The sequence below is a fragment of the Capsicum annuum genome, chromosome 5, assembly GCF_002878395.1.
Source record: "Capsicum annuum cultivar UCD-10X-F1 chromosome 5, UCD10Xv1.1, whole genome shotgun sequence".
Classification (NCBI taxonomy): Eukaryota; Viridiplantae; Streptophyta; class Magnoliopsida; order Solanales; family Solanaceae; genus Capsicum; species Capsicum annuum.
In genome coordinates this window covers 168,447,298-168,466,343 of record NC_061115.1, presented here as the reverse complement: position 1 = coordinate 168,466,343, position 19,046 = coordinate 168,447,298, and positions in this window count along the sequence as shown.

The window sequence follows — 19,046 nt, the reverse complement described above, 5'->3', positions numbered from 1 at the left end:
CTTAGTGTAATTTTAGCCTTCGTAGGTTGGTGACTCTATTTCACGACCCTCATGACCTTAAAGTGATGATGTTTAGGTTGAATCATGATCAGGAATGTCAATGGGTGTTCTCGAATAAGTTTTGGATTTTTGGACTTCGTTTGGATCATATTTAAAAGCTCAAACTAGTGGATCGATGCAATCTCGATGCGCCGCGTCGCCCATCACGTTGATGAATATTTTTCTTCAGCTCCCAGTGCAAATTCTAATGAACCAACACAGACTCGATGTGGCGCATTGGCCATCACGTCGATGCCAACGATACGGCGCGTCGATCTGTACTTTGCTAGGTCAGTTTTTAGTCAGTAAAAAACCATGTCCTCAGGGGTAATTAGGTCTTTTTCCCATGTATATCATCCCCAAAACATGAAATTAAACCCTTCTAAGAGCAAAAACTATTCATTCTTCACAAGTTTCTCTCAAGAACAAACCCTAGGAGATTTCAAATTCAATTCAAGACTCAAGAACTTACCATCAATCTTTCAGAATTTAACTGTTAAGGTATGTCAAGTGTTCATTCAAGGGTCCCTTCCACCTTTGGAGTTCAAGAATCTATTTTTAAAACCTCAAGTGTATTGATTACATGAATTTCATATTAGTTTGATTATATTCATGATTGTATTGATTAATTGGGTTTCTAATCCATGTTTTGTTACAAGTTTCATGTGAAGTTATTTGATATATCTACAGAATTATGTAAATCCTTGATAAACTCTTGAAATTATAAATGGGGATTTGAATTCTAGTGCCCATATGTGGTTAGTGTCATGTGCATGGATTATGTCCTTCAAGTGTTTGATAAATTGCTCATGTAAACAAAGAAAAAGAGAAAACAATCATGTCATGTTAGCTTATGTAAAAGTTATATCATTCAAGTGTTTGATGGAATGTCTTTATGAATGAGTTATGATCAAGTGCATATGGTTATGCCTTTTAAGTTTATGCTATGATTTATTTTTCATACTATCAGTCCTGAGGGTATAAAATACCCAAAAACTTGGTTATTTACCTAAAGTTGTGGTAGTTACAGAACAATCTCAATAGTGTCACAAACAGTAGCTGCAGTAATCAGTCATAGTTACAGTTCAGTATTCAGTTCAGACCTTAATAAATCCAGCTAGTCCATAGAACTCTGTAGTATTCCATTAGTTAATAGAATTCAGTAGTACTCCATCAGTTATTGGAACTCAGTTCAGTTTAGTTAGATAGTACGATCAGTAATAATTTAGTCTAGTCTAGTACAGTTTAGAAATCAGTCTAATGTCTATTCAGTTGGGAGTAGGATTCAGCACCAAGCGAACCTAGGGATGGGGGCATTCCTGCTAGCAGAGGGTTTGACTGTTAGTAGTAGTCCCTACATTACAGAACTACATAGCTAGTGTAGGTTGAGATATTTTTCTACCAGACTAGGGTTGATACATCTTATACAAGTTTTCCTGCCAGCGAGGGTTGACGAAAGAGCTTCCTATCAGAGAGGGTTAACTCGGAATTATCTTTACTTGTGGCACGGTACTAACACCCTTCTAACTGGGGTTACAGGTTAGACCCTAAATCAGTTTAGAGAAAGGGCATGTCAGTTAGATGATTGCCTTCTACAGTTTTAGTTTCAGATTTAGTCTCAGTATAGAACTCAATTTAGTTCTACAGATTCAGGACTATCAGACATAGTCACCCAGCTCAGTATAAAACTCAGTTTAGCTCTACAGAATTAGGATTGTCAGATACAATCGCTCAATTAGTAGTAATGCAGTATCAGTAAACTCATATATCAGTAAACCAGTGATTCTGAATGTAGTATCCAGTGTCCTCATGACCTCTATTATAGTTTACTTATTTCACGCATATACTCTCATTTAGTTATACTCATGTTATTCAGTTAGTATTATTCATGTATATGAATCCATGCATCTTTCCCTACCTCACTTAGCATACCAGTACATTCAAAGTACTGACGCATACCTTTCTTTGCACTATGATGTCTTATATCATAGGTTCAGACGTACGAGCTCCCGATCATACTTTACAGTCGGATCCATCAGTAGCAAACTAGTGGTGAGTCCTCGTTGTTCAAGGATAGATTTATTATTATAGTATTTTAGTACTCAGTTTATTTCAGTAGTCAGAGTTAGTTGGGGACTTGTCCCATCAACTCTTTGTTCAGACAGTAGATGTTTTTAGACTAGAGTATTTTCAGACAGATGTTTAGTTTCAGTATTTATTTCAGATTTGAACCTTATGGCAAGTTTTTGCCTAATCTTCATATAATTACAGTATTACTATTTAGTTATTGCAGAAAGTACCAGTCATGAGTTAGCTTGTGGTCCTTTAGGATTATGAGCACCGTGTAGAATTTGGGGTATAGACTTAGGGCATTACAACAAGCTAACCCATAAACTGGTACCTGCTGTGAGCACTAAATAAATAATAATAAAGGACTAACGAGTCACCCTCATCTAGCAGGTGCACTAATGATATATGTGTTACCCTCAATTGGCAGGTAAACACTTTATCAACCCTCAACTAGCAGGTTGATATCTCTAACTTACTCTAGCTATATAGTTCTGGAACTAAGGGACTACTACTAAAGTTCACACCCTCTACTGGCAGGTGTGCCCCCAACCCTGAGTTCACTCGGTGCTAAATCCTACTCCCAACTGAACACCACTAATTTCTGGAGTAAACTAAGCTTAACTAAGCTAGCACCTGATCATCAAATCTAACTGAATAACAACACTCATAGTTTATCTGAAACCATTTTGAAGATACTAAAATTAAAATAAAAAGCTAAGTATTTGGTGTTCATAACCCTCCAACACTGAATGAAAATAACAATAAGGACATATCAAGCTTTAAAACCATAATAAAGGATCATTACTCTAAACCCAACATTGAGACATTTTACTAAACACATGGGAGTCATGAATTTAAGCATGGGAATGGGTAAAGCATATGATTGAAAACATAGTTATAATACTAAAACCAAGAATGAGGGATTTAACATAAGGATTTCAATATTCAAATCATATAAGGGTTCATTCCATTGAAAAACACTTGTAACATAACTTGTAATCAAAATAATAACAACTTCATGGAGACAATTCAACATAATCACGCAAAAACACATAATTTGATATCAAAAGGGGATTCTTGTACTCCATGGGTGAAAAGGGCCCATGGATGAACATCACACATACCTTAAACCTTAAATCTTTTAAGAGAAACATAATATTTTAAGCTTCCTTGAAGGTTCTTGGATTTGGTAACTTGATTTCTTGGTTTCCTTGGAGAGAAAGAAATGAAATTGATGAACTTGGGGGATGATGTTTGTTTTTTTGAGGTAATTGGGGGAAAATGGGCATATAATGCCCTAACCGACTTTTTAATTAATTTTTTAGGATTTAAGCCTCTTATACATGCAACAGAAGTTGAACTAAGCTAAGAAAAATATGGGGTATTACAATGGTACACCTGTCTCGATTATTTTGAATCATGGTACTCAGTTCTCATTGCATTTATGGTGCTCTTTTCAGTGTGGTTTGGGGGACTAAAGTGAGCATTAGCACCGCCTTTTACCCATGGGCAAATGGGTAAGCAGAAAGAACCATTCAGACTTTGGAAGATATGTTGCGAGTTTATGTAATCTACTTTGATGGTAGTTGGTATGACCACTTGCCTCTCATTGAATTTGCATATAACAATAGTTAACACTCTAGCATTGGTATGGATTTGTTTGAGGCATTATATGGTAGGAGGTATAGATCTCCAATTGGGTGGTTCGAGGTCGGTAAGACGGAGATGTTTGGCCCGAATATGGTTCACCGAGATATGGAGAAGGTAAAAGTGATTCGTGATAAGCTTAAAACCACCCAGAGTCATGATAATGTCCAAGCAACACCCCTTTTTAGATGATGATACAGTCATTGTCAAGATATAGTAACCCAACTAAGGTTGGGGTCGAATCCCAAAGGAACACGTGATTTGATAGATCTCAGTGGTTACAGTCTATGGGAATAATAGAAATTTAAATAGGGGATTTGTTTTTAGTCGTCTCAAACACAGAACAATATTATCTTAGTTGAAAATTATTCTTGAGTGACCTTTAGGATTGCGTGCCCCCGGCATCTCCACTCTGTAGGTTTATGTGCGTTGTTGAACAAACTCAATTTCTTGTATGCAGAACCGATAAGTTACGTACCTCCAACAGTTTTTTGGACGAGCAGGATGATTTCACCCTTTACCTATTAAGTCTCAGAGTGCCGTGTTACTAACCCTTACCCTGGTCGTAGTTAACTATCACCTTTTGAGTTTCAAGTTAGTAGATGACGGCTAATAGCCATTCATATATATCGTTGTGCTACAATGGATTGGTTATTAACTCCCAAAATTACTGATGTCCTTATCTTTTCCTAGTTACTACCCTTTGTTAGATCAAGTAGAAATATCTAGGTGGGATCTTAATGTGTGCACCCATTCAGAAATCAATCATATCAAAGATAAAGCAATGTATGCCATAGGTATTAGTTTCCCGTCAACAATCACACTTCCTCTACTTTGTTAATTTCCCAGGGTTTCCACAACCCCAGCTATGGGTTTTAGCCTCTTATGATTGTGAAGAAATCAATAGCAATCATGTTGGAAAGAAAAGATGAAATCACAATGATAAGAGGAAATAAAACCCACAACTATAAATCGAATAATCAATCAAAGTTAATACAATTGAATCCTAAGATCAAATATAGATATTGTAATCAAAATATGTTTCTCAATGTTAATAGTGTCAACTTTCTATCCCTCATATATCTCTGACTAAAAAGCACATAAAAGGTATTTTTAGTAAAGAGAAAACCCTAAAAACTAAGCCTGAATGAAATAGGAGAAAATTGGATCGGTGGCTACCTACTTCCTGCACCTGCAGTCTGGCAGGGCACAGGTACTACTTGTGGCCCAGGAATAGGGCACAGGTAATGGGCGAAAGTAGCAGGAGCAAAAATCCTACAATGTTCAGCTCTTGGGATTTTGACTTTCTGGCACCTGCTTTGTGTACATGCAGTCCATATGTCCTTCTTGCAGCCACATGTTGACTTGGTAGGTGTCGGGAGTCAGTTTTTCAGCTCTTTTTTGACTCTCGAACATGCATTAATCACGATCAAGCTAGAAAATATCCCAATCATCCATAATCACTCCAGAAGTAACAAAAAATTCCTTCTTTCACTATTTTCACAAACTTATCATCCAAATCATGATTTTTTTTAAAAACATACCTAAAGTGCTAATCTAACAAAAATCCCTAAGAAACTTGCATATTTTCCTCGTTTTAAGCATCAAAAGTGCTATATTTCTATAGCACATCAACACTCTCAACTTAGAATATTTGCATGTCCTCAAGAAACAAAAACACAATAAATAAAAATGATGTTTAACTAGGACAATCTAAGATATTCAAGGCAGTTAGTCATCACATTTAGTTCAAAGCACAACATCCCTTCCTATATCACTTTTCCAAAACCAAACGTGTATGCATATCAAGGTATGGCAACTACATTAGAAATAGACGACGACGCATATGTACAAATTACACTACCCGAAGCAAGCATATAGATAGCAACATGACTCAAGTGCCCTCACAATAAGAATGTCCCACTCACTCATATGAAATCATATATGTCAATACAGGGACTTTCAAGAAACACTCACATCAACAAAGAAGTTCCAGTCAATGCATTTCAAATACCATAGTCTTGCCCTTATTTTCTTTACCTTAGCATTCAGATAGTCAAGTCAGGATCACTATAGGACTTTTCTTGGCTTGAAATGTAGGCGTAGAGGATAGTATGATAGGTATGGACATTTAAAATGACTAAGCCTCATTGGCACTACACGAACTTTGGGGTCTCACTTACTAGTCAATTTCCTTTTTATTCCATCCTTATGTCTCCCTTTTATTCTTTTATTGGACATTCAGGTTGGTGTGGTCTTTTATTCTTTCTTTTTCATAATTTTTTTCTTTTTTTCTTTTTTTATTTTTCTTTTACTTTTTATTTTTCTATCACACCCATCCCTACTAGCCTTTTCTCTTTACCCTTCTTCATACCCATTTCACACTACGCACCCCTATGATAGCCACCCTTAACTTAGGCTTTTTGACTTTGTTGAGGTGCATAATATCCAAGGAGGGCTATGGACAAAATAGGTTCATTATAACACAAATGGGAAGGTGAAAATTCTAATAATAAAAATAGGCTATAAGAATCAAAATAGGGATCAAGGGATACAATTCGCACATGGAAGGTCATTTAGGCTAAAAGTGGACTAGAATAAAAAATGGCCTATAATCCTTTCCTAACAAACTATTCTTCAACAAAAGTAAGACTAACCAATCAAGTTCTGAATTTAACATACAAAGAGACCTAGGTAGCATCTCATACTCACATAGCACAGAGCTAATATCGAAAACTACTACCTATTCAGTTCATGCAATTATTAGCAAATGATTACCATGTCTCTAATACTAGTGCTATAACAAGATCCATAGAGTTCACACATATGTACATCAACACAGTTCTAAATCACAAAATTTTTAAAGGGTTATCAAAAATTAGTCAAAATCTGACTATTGGCCTAACTACTCAAAATTTCTTAATTACACAAAACATCACAAAACAAAGAAAAACACAATACAACACATAATTATCCTAGACATGCTGGTTCTATAATTATACCGTATCGATAGGAAAAGAATCACGAAAACTAAAACCCATGACAGCATGGCATGCCCACCCCTAACTTACAATTATACACAGTCCTTAATATGCTAAAACAAAATAAAACATAGGGAAGTAAGAACATACTTGGGACGTACTAAGCGCCTGAGTCAGCAGCCTCCAAATGAGGGCATGAAAGCTGGCAGAGGCGGAGGTGGTGCCACTACTAGACAATGCACCCGCTGCTATCACGTCATGCCTCTGCCTACCTACGAATGCAGTCTCCTAAGAATCATGTCTAGCCTTTTTAAGGGCATCATCTTCTGTCATTATAGGATCCTACAAATCATGCAAGTGACTTCTCTTGGTCCCAAATATTGGGACCTCCTTATTATTCTCTATGAAGAAGTCAAACTATATCGGTGCATGCGGAGGTGATATCTAGATTACAGGAGGTATCATAGAGTGAGTAGCTACGACACAGATCTCTGCAAAAAAAGCACACCTCTGCTCGTAGGATGTCAAAATCCTCCTTCATCTGAATTAAATCTATCACACTTATCTCTGTATATCGAGATGTAACCCGTATCTCTCGCTCATCAATCTATTTTTGAAACTCAACATGTAGTTCTGATAGTGCAGCTCTCTGAGTATCCTTCTATCTAGCCTAAGACTACTCAAATCTCATCCTGACCCTTGATCTCATTTGCCTAAAAAGAGTAGTCATCTCGGTCTCAATAACCTTCAACCAAGCGGGTGTAGCTCTCTGGCTCTGCAAAAACTCATTGGATACAGTAATTATACCTATCATATGAGTTGTAGTGGATAGATGAGCAGGCTTCGTAGATGTACCAACCGGCTTTAAGGTCGAAGTTGGGGCTGAAGTAGAAGCAGCTTGTGTCCCCTCGCCTTAAGTACTCAAATCCAGAGTATCTCTATGCTCTCTTATATCCATGTCTATACCAATACCCATATCATCTATATGTGTCTCATCAGGCTCTGCATAAACTAACAGTCCCTCAGACTAGGCCTATGGTACTATTGCCCACTGTCTAGATCTCTTAGAAGTGTCTAGACGTGCCAGACCCTTCATGGTATTCGTCAGTGTAGTCGCAGTGATGGTCACCCTCTGATCAATTCCTGGTAACTCAGGCACACCTGCCTCATCGCATAGCCTCTAAATCATACAAGGAAATGGAAGGTTGGTCAGCTCACAAAGGCTCTATCATGTAGCTTATGCCTGAGGATAGCAGCAAAATCAATATCATAACCAGCCATCAAGTAGGAAACTAATGCAGCTTCTTCCCACGCTAATGTGTTATCTAAAGTAGTAGAAAGCATGTGGTAATAAATTAGTAACCACCAAAATCCAACCTTTAATATCAATAGGCCCTTCTTGATCACAGTTGGGCCCTCAATCCACATGGCCTCCTCACCCTATGGTGAAATATGATCGGCTATCCACCTAGCTATCTCAACCCTTTCAGCTTTATGTTTAGCATCCTGTATGATCAACTTTGTGTGGTCGAACTCTGCTGTAGATGCAGGTGTAATATAATATGGGCCAATCATGATGTTGCGGATAGTCTCTTCTTTAATATCAACTTTGACCCCTATGACTAATGTATGATCAAGCTGTGACTGTTAAGTAAATTCGATCAGGCCTGGATAATGGCATATGGGAGAAATATGGTGGTTTTATAAGATACATAAACTCCCGCACCATAGCCGGGCTATAAGAATCGAGTGGTCTAGTCATCCACCCGAGCTGATACCTGTCAAATACTTCCCAAAGCTGTGGTAACTTCTCTAGCCCCAATAAGTCGATCCGACGCTCCTCATAGACGCAACATGTAGGACTTCCTAGCTCCCAAACATAGCGGTCAATATCATATATCTCATGTATCTCGGCCACACACCACCTCAGATGTCCCTCTTCAGGAGGTGTATCTGAGGCAAGTATGGGTGTCTGCTCCGATTGTGCATCGTGGAAAGTCTACATTGTACCCTTTTCAAACTGGGGTACTGTTGATGACTACTCTTGCTCAACTTTCTCAGAAGAATCCTGGGACCTCTCCTCAGACTGGGGGTCTTGAGCATCAGCATGGGGAGTAGGCTCAGACTCTGCCTCCTAATCATCATCAGCATGGGGAGTAGGCTCAGACTCTGCCTCCTCATCAGCATCATCATCGGCTGAAGGAGTGTGTGGTGGTGATATCCTCGAGGACTTCATCCTCGAATGGGTTGCGGCTGACTGAGCAGCCTGTCGAGTCTGTCCTCGTGTGACTTTACATATCACTGCAACTGCAGCATTAACATGACATTATCTCAGATACTCCTCTACCAAAATTCTAAGCTCAAGAGACTCTACCCGTCTCCTTGAAGTACCAACTGCTTTCTTCTTCACTACTTTAGGTGTCATGTATACCTAAAAAATAAATATTAGTTTCCAACAAAAGCGAGGGATAGTGTAAGTTGAAGAAAAACTCAAAATTTGAAAAATTCAAATTTATCCTCACGTTCATACCCCTATAACCTATTTGAAACCCCAACAAGTCAAATGTATACACACTAATAAAAAATCATGACTTTCAAAGAAAACAAACAAGTTCAACTTATGGCATTACTTTCGTTCATTCAAGTTCAACTTCCGGTTAGGGCCTAAACTTAGAATTTTAACTCAAAACAAGGCACTACATTATGATTTTAGGTTATTTCAAGGCTCCTTCATACAAGCATGATAATTTTAATATATTTAGAAATCCATTACACATATCAACTTATTTCAATAATAGATAAAATATTAAATTACCATTAGGAGCCAAGAAAGTTACCTTTTATATGAAAATTCAGAAGAGAATAACGAAGAACTCAAGCAAAACCAAGATTAAAACTTGTTTCTAGCATGTTTGGACAAGTTGGTATCTCAAACAAGTGTCAATTTCGCCTTTTCTGAAGCGTGGGGTTGGTTTATGTTTAAGGAGAGAAGTTTGAATTCAAAGAGAAAATTGAAGTTTTGAGAATCAGAATGAGAGTTAGCATGTTTTTATATAGTTGGGGGTTGTAATAGGTCATATTTAAATGTTGGTGGGCCCAAAATTTTAATTAAAAAGTGGGACCGAATTTGACCTAAGCACAAAACCTACCCGGGGTCGGGTCCTGTCGCTGGTAGCACCTGTGGCCCACAGTTGCTGGGCGCAGGCACTGGGCCAAAATCTTTGGCCCGCTTTTCTGCAACCCAAACTTTTTGTATTGACATTTTTCTAGATACCTATGGTCTTGCAACCTAATTTTAGGTCCCAAAAGTAAAATTAGGTGTCATAGTCCACAACTTAGCATTTTTTATCCTCAAAATTTCAACTTTTCAATTTTCTACTCAACTTACCGTGTAGGACTTGTGACCATGATAGGCTGATCACACAGTCCCCTTACCTGAAAATCGATGAATGTAGCAATGTTTACTGTATTCCATGTAAGGTCCAAAAGTTAAAAACCTACAAAAAAAAACGTAAATACTAAAATATGGATAATACTCACAAAAATACCTGAATTTTGACCGGATATCCAATTGAGCATACTGAACTTTGTGGGGGTCATATTACCCCCCTAGACTTTTTTTTCGTATTTTAATGGCATATATCTGCCCACTTGGACACATATAAATATGAGATAGCGCGTGTATTACACAAAATTAACTTTGTTAATACAATTTTGATTAGTAGCACCAGAGTCTAATACACAATCTTTCACATATTAGCCACAAAATTCGCTTGAGAAATAGCCACATCAATTAGATTATCCACTTAATCAACTTTAATTTTATTTAATGGAATTATCATTTCACCGAATCTTTTTCTGCTTTAACGGATATGATGGCTTAGTTTGTTGCACAAAATAATTATTATTTTGATTTGTAACTATCTTTATTTATCAAAGCTAGTTGCTGACTTGTAACAATGGTCATTCTCATTTGTCGCACACTGACGAGTAACAACTTTAGAAAATTATGCCAATTCCGTATATATTTGTCGATCATTTTCTTTTATCAAAATTGGACATATCTCCAAGCCTTTTGCAAGTTGAGCCATTAAAAAAAAAATTAAAATTGTGAATCAAAGTAAAAATTTAAAAAGTTAAACCAAATAAAGTTATAAGAAAGACATGACTTTTTCTTTTCTATAATTCCATGAACTTTTGAATGCAAATTTAAACACGAAGATTCCATATTCAAAAAATCAAGGAACGTTCACTTGTCTACACGAACCAATTATTTTGATATTTCAAAAAAAGGTCATTATTTTCATCCTTAACTATACTTAAAAAATCGAAGACACATCTAAACTATTGAAATAACTTAAGACACATCTATACTGTTTAAAAGTGAATTTATTTATCTCTTAAAATATCGCACTCAGATTTTGTCTTGAATGTGTATACACGCGTTGACAGGTATCAATACATATTTTTTTCACCTTTTTTTTTTCTTTTGTCCTATATTAATCACCAACACCCCCTTCCACCCCAACCCCCTCTATACATCAAAAGGTTGTGCCAGCACAGGCCTAATATATGTTACGTTTTGTCTTAATTTATGTAACACAAATAAAATTAGATAATTAATTATATTTTTAATATGTTTTTAGATTTTTTAAGCTATTAGCTATTGTAATCTATAATACTTTTTCGATATTGTAATTTACTATTTTAAGTTGTTTGCTATTGTAATTTATATTACTCTGCTTGTTCAAACTTTTGTGGTATTGATAGTCAATTTAGATTTTAAAAGTAATTTAAGTTTTAAATTATTGTGATTTATAATATTTTTTTCTATATCAATTTAAGCGACACTGATATAATTTTGAGAGTCAATCAAATATCACGATTGTAGTAGAGAAACCGGCAAATCTTGAATGACTCAAATAACTAATTAGAAGTGATATAGCAAAATTATTGTAAAAAATACTTGTGCAAAAAATTTAAGTGAGTCTCATATAAGATGTCAAATTAATTTAAAACATCAAGAATTAATTTATCATTTTATATTTACTTTATTTTTTTATTAAATATTATTAATTTTTTAATGCTTAAATGACTTATAATAATTACTTAGGGGTGATATAGTAAAATTAAGATAGAAGTAGCTGAAGCAGACATGTCATAAATATCTATTTTACTTTTTTTAAATTAAATTTTTTTAATATTCTAATACATAAATGTCATGTAATAATTAATTAGGGATGATATAGTAAAATAACAGAGCAAGCAAGTAGCTGGAAGCAGGCATGTCGACCGCCAGCTGCCTGCTTCCAGCAGGTGCTACTCGCTCTTTTATACGGTAAAGCTCATTTATTGATAAAACAAACGGATTCAATTGCTTCAAAGCAACCCGAATCTAACAAGCAAAATCACTTCAATCTTTCACTGTTTCACAATATTCCGTCATTTTTGTGAAATTCAAGAAATCCACAACCCAGTTCGATAAAAATCGAGCAAATCATAATCAAATTCGTAAAATGCAAGCACATAACTCAATTCTTAGAATTCAATAAGCTAACAACCTAGTTCAATAAAATTCAAGTAATTCACACTCCAACTCGTAAATGCAAGAAACTCACAATCCACCTTTGTAAAATTTGATAAATCCAGAACTCAATTCACAAAATTTGAGAAACTCATAACACAATTCAGTAAAATGCAAAAAAACCCAGAACCTAACTCGTAAAATTCAAAATATCCACAATCCAACTTTGTAAAATTCTAACTACCCACAATTCAATTTTATGAAAGTCGAGAAACCTAAAACTCAAATTCACAAAATTCAAGTAGAATCCAATTTCAAGTTTCAAATATTTTAATTCCCAACTACCTACAATAAAATACCAAAAAAATAAAGAAAAATAAAGTTAAAAGAATAAGTGTATTTGTGAACTCATCAATAACTTGACGGAGGTTGAGAGAGAAAATGGAGCTAAGGAATTACAGATGGAGTTAGAAAGAGAGGAGAAAATATGGAAGAAGACAAAAAGAGAAAAAGAAAAAGGAAAAATAAGTACAAAAGTAAAGAAAAAAAATAAAAACTATATAAATATAAATAAAAACCTAATTATATATAATTAGTTGATAAAATTCAATTGAATGATGACATGTACATTTTTAATAAGCTTTTAATTTTTTTTTGCTTTTCAGGCGTGTGTAGAAATGTGATATCACATTGTTTACCAGGTTAGTTTTGAGGGATAATTAAATTCACTTTTAAATCGTATAGGTGTGTATTAGGTCAGTTCAATACTTTAAGTGTGTCTTCGATTTTTCGAGTATAGTTTAAGGTGGAAAAGATGACTTCTCTCTGATCTTTTTTGTAATTGATATTCTCCTTAAGAAATATAGTAAAGTATCTTTAAGATTGTTGCACATCTTGTAACAAATTATAGGAGTTTTAAGGTAATCATCAACTTTAGAAACATAAATAAAGGTAAGAACCAGAGAACAAAAATTTACTACTGGAAGAGATAATATTTTCATTAAACTAAAATGGCGTTGATATACTAAAAAATGCAACAAGTGGAGCCTATATTGAAGCAACTAACTAGCACATGTTTCTATGATCAATAAATTCCTAAAACTCTCAACTAACTCTTAAAAAAAAAAAACTAAGTTACCACTACAGAACATGACTAAAAAGATGGATAATGTCCAACAACTTCTTCTAATTTTTACTGCAGTAACCACGATAATCAATCAACACTCCCCCTAGCTTCAATTGCTGGAAATTTCCAGTCTTTCTCTAATAAATTTAATTTCAATTTTTGGCAAGGCTTTTGTAAACAAATCTTCCAGTTGAAGATCTGTCTTGCGGTACTTTAACCCAATAGCTCATTCTTTTTATAGGTCTCTGAAAAAGAATAATTTGATATTGAAATGCTTGGTTTTTGCATGAAAAATAGAAATATTTGACATAGAAATAGCTACTTGCTTATCCACAAACACCTTTGAGCACTTCTCTTGCTTTAACTTAAGATCAAGTAGCACTTTTTGAAGTCATAAGGCTTGATTTGAAGCAGTTGTTACTGAAACAAACTCAGTTAAAGTCGTCGACTGTGTAACAATCTCTTGCTTTTTAGAGCACCAAAAATACTGTTGAACCAAGATTAAAACAATAACAAGAAGTGTTCTTCATGTTATCAGAAGAACCGTCCCTGCCACTATTAGAATACCCCTGTAACACGTGTTTCTGATTTTCATATAGTTTGATTCCAAAGTTCAGTGTTCCCTTAACACATCTTATCACCCTTTTTTGCTGCCCTAAAATGAGTGTTAGTTGAACAATTAGTGAACCTAGATAGAAGACTTATAACATATAATATATCGGGTCTAGTTGTCGTATATAAGACATCTAACCATACTTTTTTAAATAGTATAATCCTGTACCTAAAAATGAGGGTCATGATGGCACTTTTCGTGGCGTACCTTGACAAGTAAGTCTATCATCCAAATTGATACAAAAAGAGAAAACGACAGAAATCCCCCAAGGTAAGGCTTTTAGAATAAAGCCGAACCATACAAGTAATTATAACAACGTGGAAAGAACATATGCAAATATCATACATTCCCAAAACCAGGTGCCAAAAGTGTAAGAACTACTAATGCAAACCATGAGTCTAATACATCAGAAATTATTTACAAAGGCTCAACGTCTGTCTATGTATACAAATAAAGATATAACTACTATAGAAAGATAGAGGTGAACTCCGAACACATGAATGTCTAATCGCTACCTTGAGAAATCTGAAGGCGCTCGAAATGAACCAATTTGAGGCACACTCGAGATAGGGCCTGCACTGAAAGATCTCAGTAAGCGTGAGTACAGTCCACTTGTACTTAGTAGGAATCATAGGCCTAACAAACAAAGTGGTAAATAAAGCATACAAAATATACACTAAGGGCATACCACCTGCAATTAGAAAATATCCCACAACGGTAGCCCACACCGCTTACACTAACAGTTCTACAATATCTACCAATAAAGTCACAACACAAGATCGGTACACCTAATCCACCAATAAAGAATCTACTATAGGGATAGATACACGAATAGGCATGGCAAGAGGCTCACTGACAGAATCAAAACTCAAAGTAAAATACACAGACATATAGAAGAAAGTCAATCCAAGATCAAATAACACAGATGCCGTTCTAAAACAAACAGAGGCGATACCTGTGATCACAACATCAGACGCCTCTGCCTCTGGCATAGAGGGTATAGCATAACATTGACTACGGCCACTAATTGGATGAATAGCCCCACAACCACTACTGCGGGCTCCACTACCTTTACCCCTCGCACCTCTGGTAGAACCTCTACCTCTCACAACTGTAATAAAAGTAGCTCTAAACATACAGTATGGGATAGTCCTTGGTCAAACGACCAAACTTATCACATACAAAGCAACCTCTAAACTTTTCTTGAAGGCATACCCTCTTGGCATCTCTCTGAGACACTCGATAAGTAGATCCCTACGTCCACGCCTACTTCCCTATATTCTATAAAGAAGCCGCAAACACAACCATCTGAGATATAGATAACTAAAGAAAAATAACCAAACCTTAACGAACTTCTGAATCTTATTAGACACGGTGGAAATGCTATCATAGGAATATTTGTACATGGTATGAAAATGTGCCTCATACTCTGCATTGATCATGGAACCCTGCTCCAGATGATCAAACTCATCATGCATCGATTTCCCAAACTGTAAGGCATGAATCTCTCTAGAAAGTCATCAACAAACTAATCCCATGACAACTCAGGAGCATCAATAGGCCTACAACCAACAAACGATCTCTACCAATCTTTCGTAGTATCTCTCAAATGCTATGTAGTATAAGCTACACCATCTGCGCAAAAAGAGTGAAACACAACTCAGAACACAAGGTATAAAAGGACTTCACACGATAAATAATAAAATGAGGAAAATTTTCTAAAGAGGTCCTATAGCCTCTCGAAGATAGATACGAATGTCTATGTATTGATCCGCGAGACTCTATTAGATATCCTGTTCTTACACCATTGAGACCAGTGAAAATTGGTATCTCTGATACCAATTTATCATGACCCAAAAATGAGAGTCACGATGGCACTTGTCATGGCATATCTTGACAAGTAAGCCTATTATCCAAATTGATACAAAAAAAGGAAAAGACAGAAATACCCCAAGGTAAGGCTTCTAGAATGAAGTCAAACCATACAAGTAATTATAACAATGCAAAAAGAACATATCCAAATTTCTCACATTCCCAAAACCAGGTGTCACTAGTGTAAGAACCACTAATACAAATCATTAGTCAAATACATCAGAAATATCTACACTGGGTCAACGTCTGTCTCCGAATACAAATAAAGATATAACTACTATAAGAAATAGAGGTGAACTCCGGACGCATGGATGTCCAACCACTACCTTGATAAATTTGAAAGTGCTCTAAATTAACCAATTTGAGGTGCACTCGAGCTAGGACCTGAATTAAAAGGGCGTAGTAGGAGTGAGTAAGGTCCACTTATACTTAGAAGGTATAATAGGCCAACCAAGAAAAATAGTAAATAAAGCATACAAAACATATACTACGGACACTCCACCTGCAATTAGAAAATGTCCCATAACGATATCCCACACCGCTTGCATTAATAGTTTTACAATATCTATACATAGTACAACAACACACCAGATAGGGAGACAAATATACACAATATCACATACAAGTAGAACAAAGAGGAACATGTATACTCAAGATCATCAAGTACAAATAAAGAAAGATAGAACAATTAGACATTAACAAATCAAGATATAGAATAAATAGATAGATGCTAAGTCAATATGGCAATACCAGTACAACATAACATAATAAAGCAAGCATCATGTATATGATGATGATGATATACAAGGTCGTTGTACAATCTCTGGGATCATCACACAAAACTCTGTATACACCCATGGAAAAAATTCTCCTGATGTAGGACCCATAGAGGGTTCGTCAATCCATATACAATCCATCTATCAATATTTTCTCCTCAGCACATCCATCGAAGAGGGTCTATAAAATATGATATTCCCAGTGTTTCCTGAATTTTTAGTATTTCCAAAGCACATAAGACACAAATCAAGTATGAAAAACAACAACAAACAAGTAAAATTATGTGTATGATGCCATGAAGATGATGATGCAATGTTCACAACCAATCATAATGAGTATTTCCACAACCAACCACAATGATATATTTCCATAATCAGTCACAATGATATACTTCCATAACCACCCACAATGATATATTTCCACAACCACGTGAGTCAATATCCTCTCATTATTTCCAACCATCCATAATTTTTCACATGTATCATATTCCAACAATTATGAATATATCATAAAACTCCAGTGGTACCATAATAGGTATTTTAAACAACACAACATAATTATTCACATATATTCAAGGCTATTAATATAACATAAGATCCCACACGGACACATATCACATATCTCAATTTCAATAATTTCATCACATATAGTCCCCCCCCCCACAAGGGCACAACATGTAGATATATATTTATCATGATTAGTTCTCACCCTTAACATGTATTTTGTACCAACATTTACTACCCAGCCCAGTTTGAAAGAGTTAAGTCATAACCTACCTCGAATGCCAAAACCGGTATGCTACACTTCAAACCTAGGAACTCAATTTCCAAGAATGATCTCAAAATCCACTAAAATCAAGAAATATAGAATTTGCGTGTCAAAATAAAGCCAACGATACTCATATTGCCTACTTTTGGTTCAGGGTCAAAATGGACCTTCGAAATGGATTTTCAAAAAAGAAGGAAAAAAATATAACTTTACTTCAAAAACGTGTTTCCTATATTTTTAGAAACCTAAATCCAAAAATTCAAGTCAATTCAAGTCAAAAACGAGGTTCAAATTGAATAAAAACTATTTTTAAGCTTTACCAGATAAAATCTTTAAATTTTGGGTTAAAATCAAGAAGCGGAGTTGTTTTGAAGGTTAAATTGATGAAAATCTAGTAATATTATAAGATAAAAATATTATTCAAGTTAAAAGAAGTGAAATTGGCATTTAAAATCAAGCACTAAAATTTTTTGGGGGTTTTGAGAAATTAATCAAAAAATTACTAAGAAAAAGGTGAATTCTTTCTTACTTTCAATCCGTAATAAAATCAAGAAATAGGTGTTAATCTAGCTTCCTAAGCTCTCACAAGTTTCACTTTTAAACTCTCAAATATTTTAGGATTTAACTCTCAAGAGGCAAGATAAAAAATGAACAAAATCGGCCCAAAAAGTTGTTTTATTAGTGTAGATTTGTCTGCACTAGCTATTGTAAAAAAATATTTTTTTATGTCCAATCCTTACTTTGACAGGGTGCTCGAAATTCATTTGAAGTTTGATATACGCAAATAAACTATGAAATCACACTAAATTCGATGCTCCACACTCAATGGGGATAGCATATTTTTGAAAAAAATATTATTTTCCCAAAGCTGACCCCCAAAATCATAATTTTTAAAATCGATGGTCGAAATGAGATTTAAAAGTCGTAAAATTACATCATACATGTTACCATACTAAAATCAACATTTTGGATGTGTTGAAGAAGTTAAATTTTCCATCTAAGGTCATTTTTTATTAAATGTGAGTCCCACACTCATACAGGTCAAAATAAGCTCGGGTGCATTGAGACCCGAATCAATGGTCTACCTAGCCTAAAATTGATATTTTGGAGTTGCTTGTATAGTATGTTCAGCTATCCATCTCATGGATCAGGAAATAACCACAAAAGTCCAAAGTAAGGCTCTCGCAGCAATCAAAAATTACAATATCGCATAAATGGCACCAAAATACATCGAGAACCATGTCAATTACCCTCACACTCCACAAATACCACAATAAAACTACGAAAAGGAGTAAAACAGTCAAATCACAAATTTCACATATTTCATCAAAAAGTTGGTCGTTACACATCCACTTTTTCAGCTTCACTATTTTTGCTCAACTTCTCTTTTTGACACATCAGAGTAGTTGACTCTTTGCAATTTTCCATTTTAAACTTTTTCAAAATGTCTCTTATATACTTCTTTTGACAGATGAAAACCTTGTTTTCTCTTGCTTGATTTTCATTTCAGAAAATAAACCATTTCTCCTAAGTCCATTATCTCAAAAGTATACTGTATATCTTCTTTAAATTTCTGAATAAGCTCACCATTACTTTTTGTAACCCACACGTCACCTACATATAGTGAAA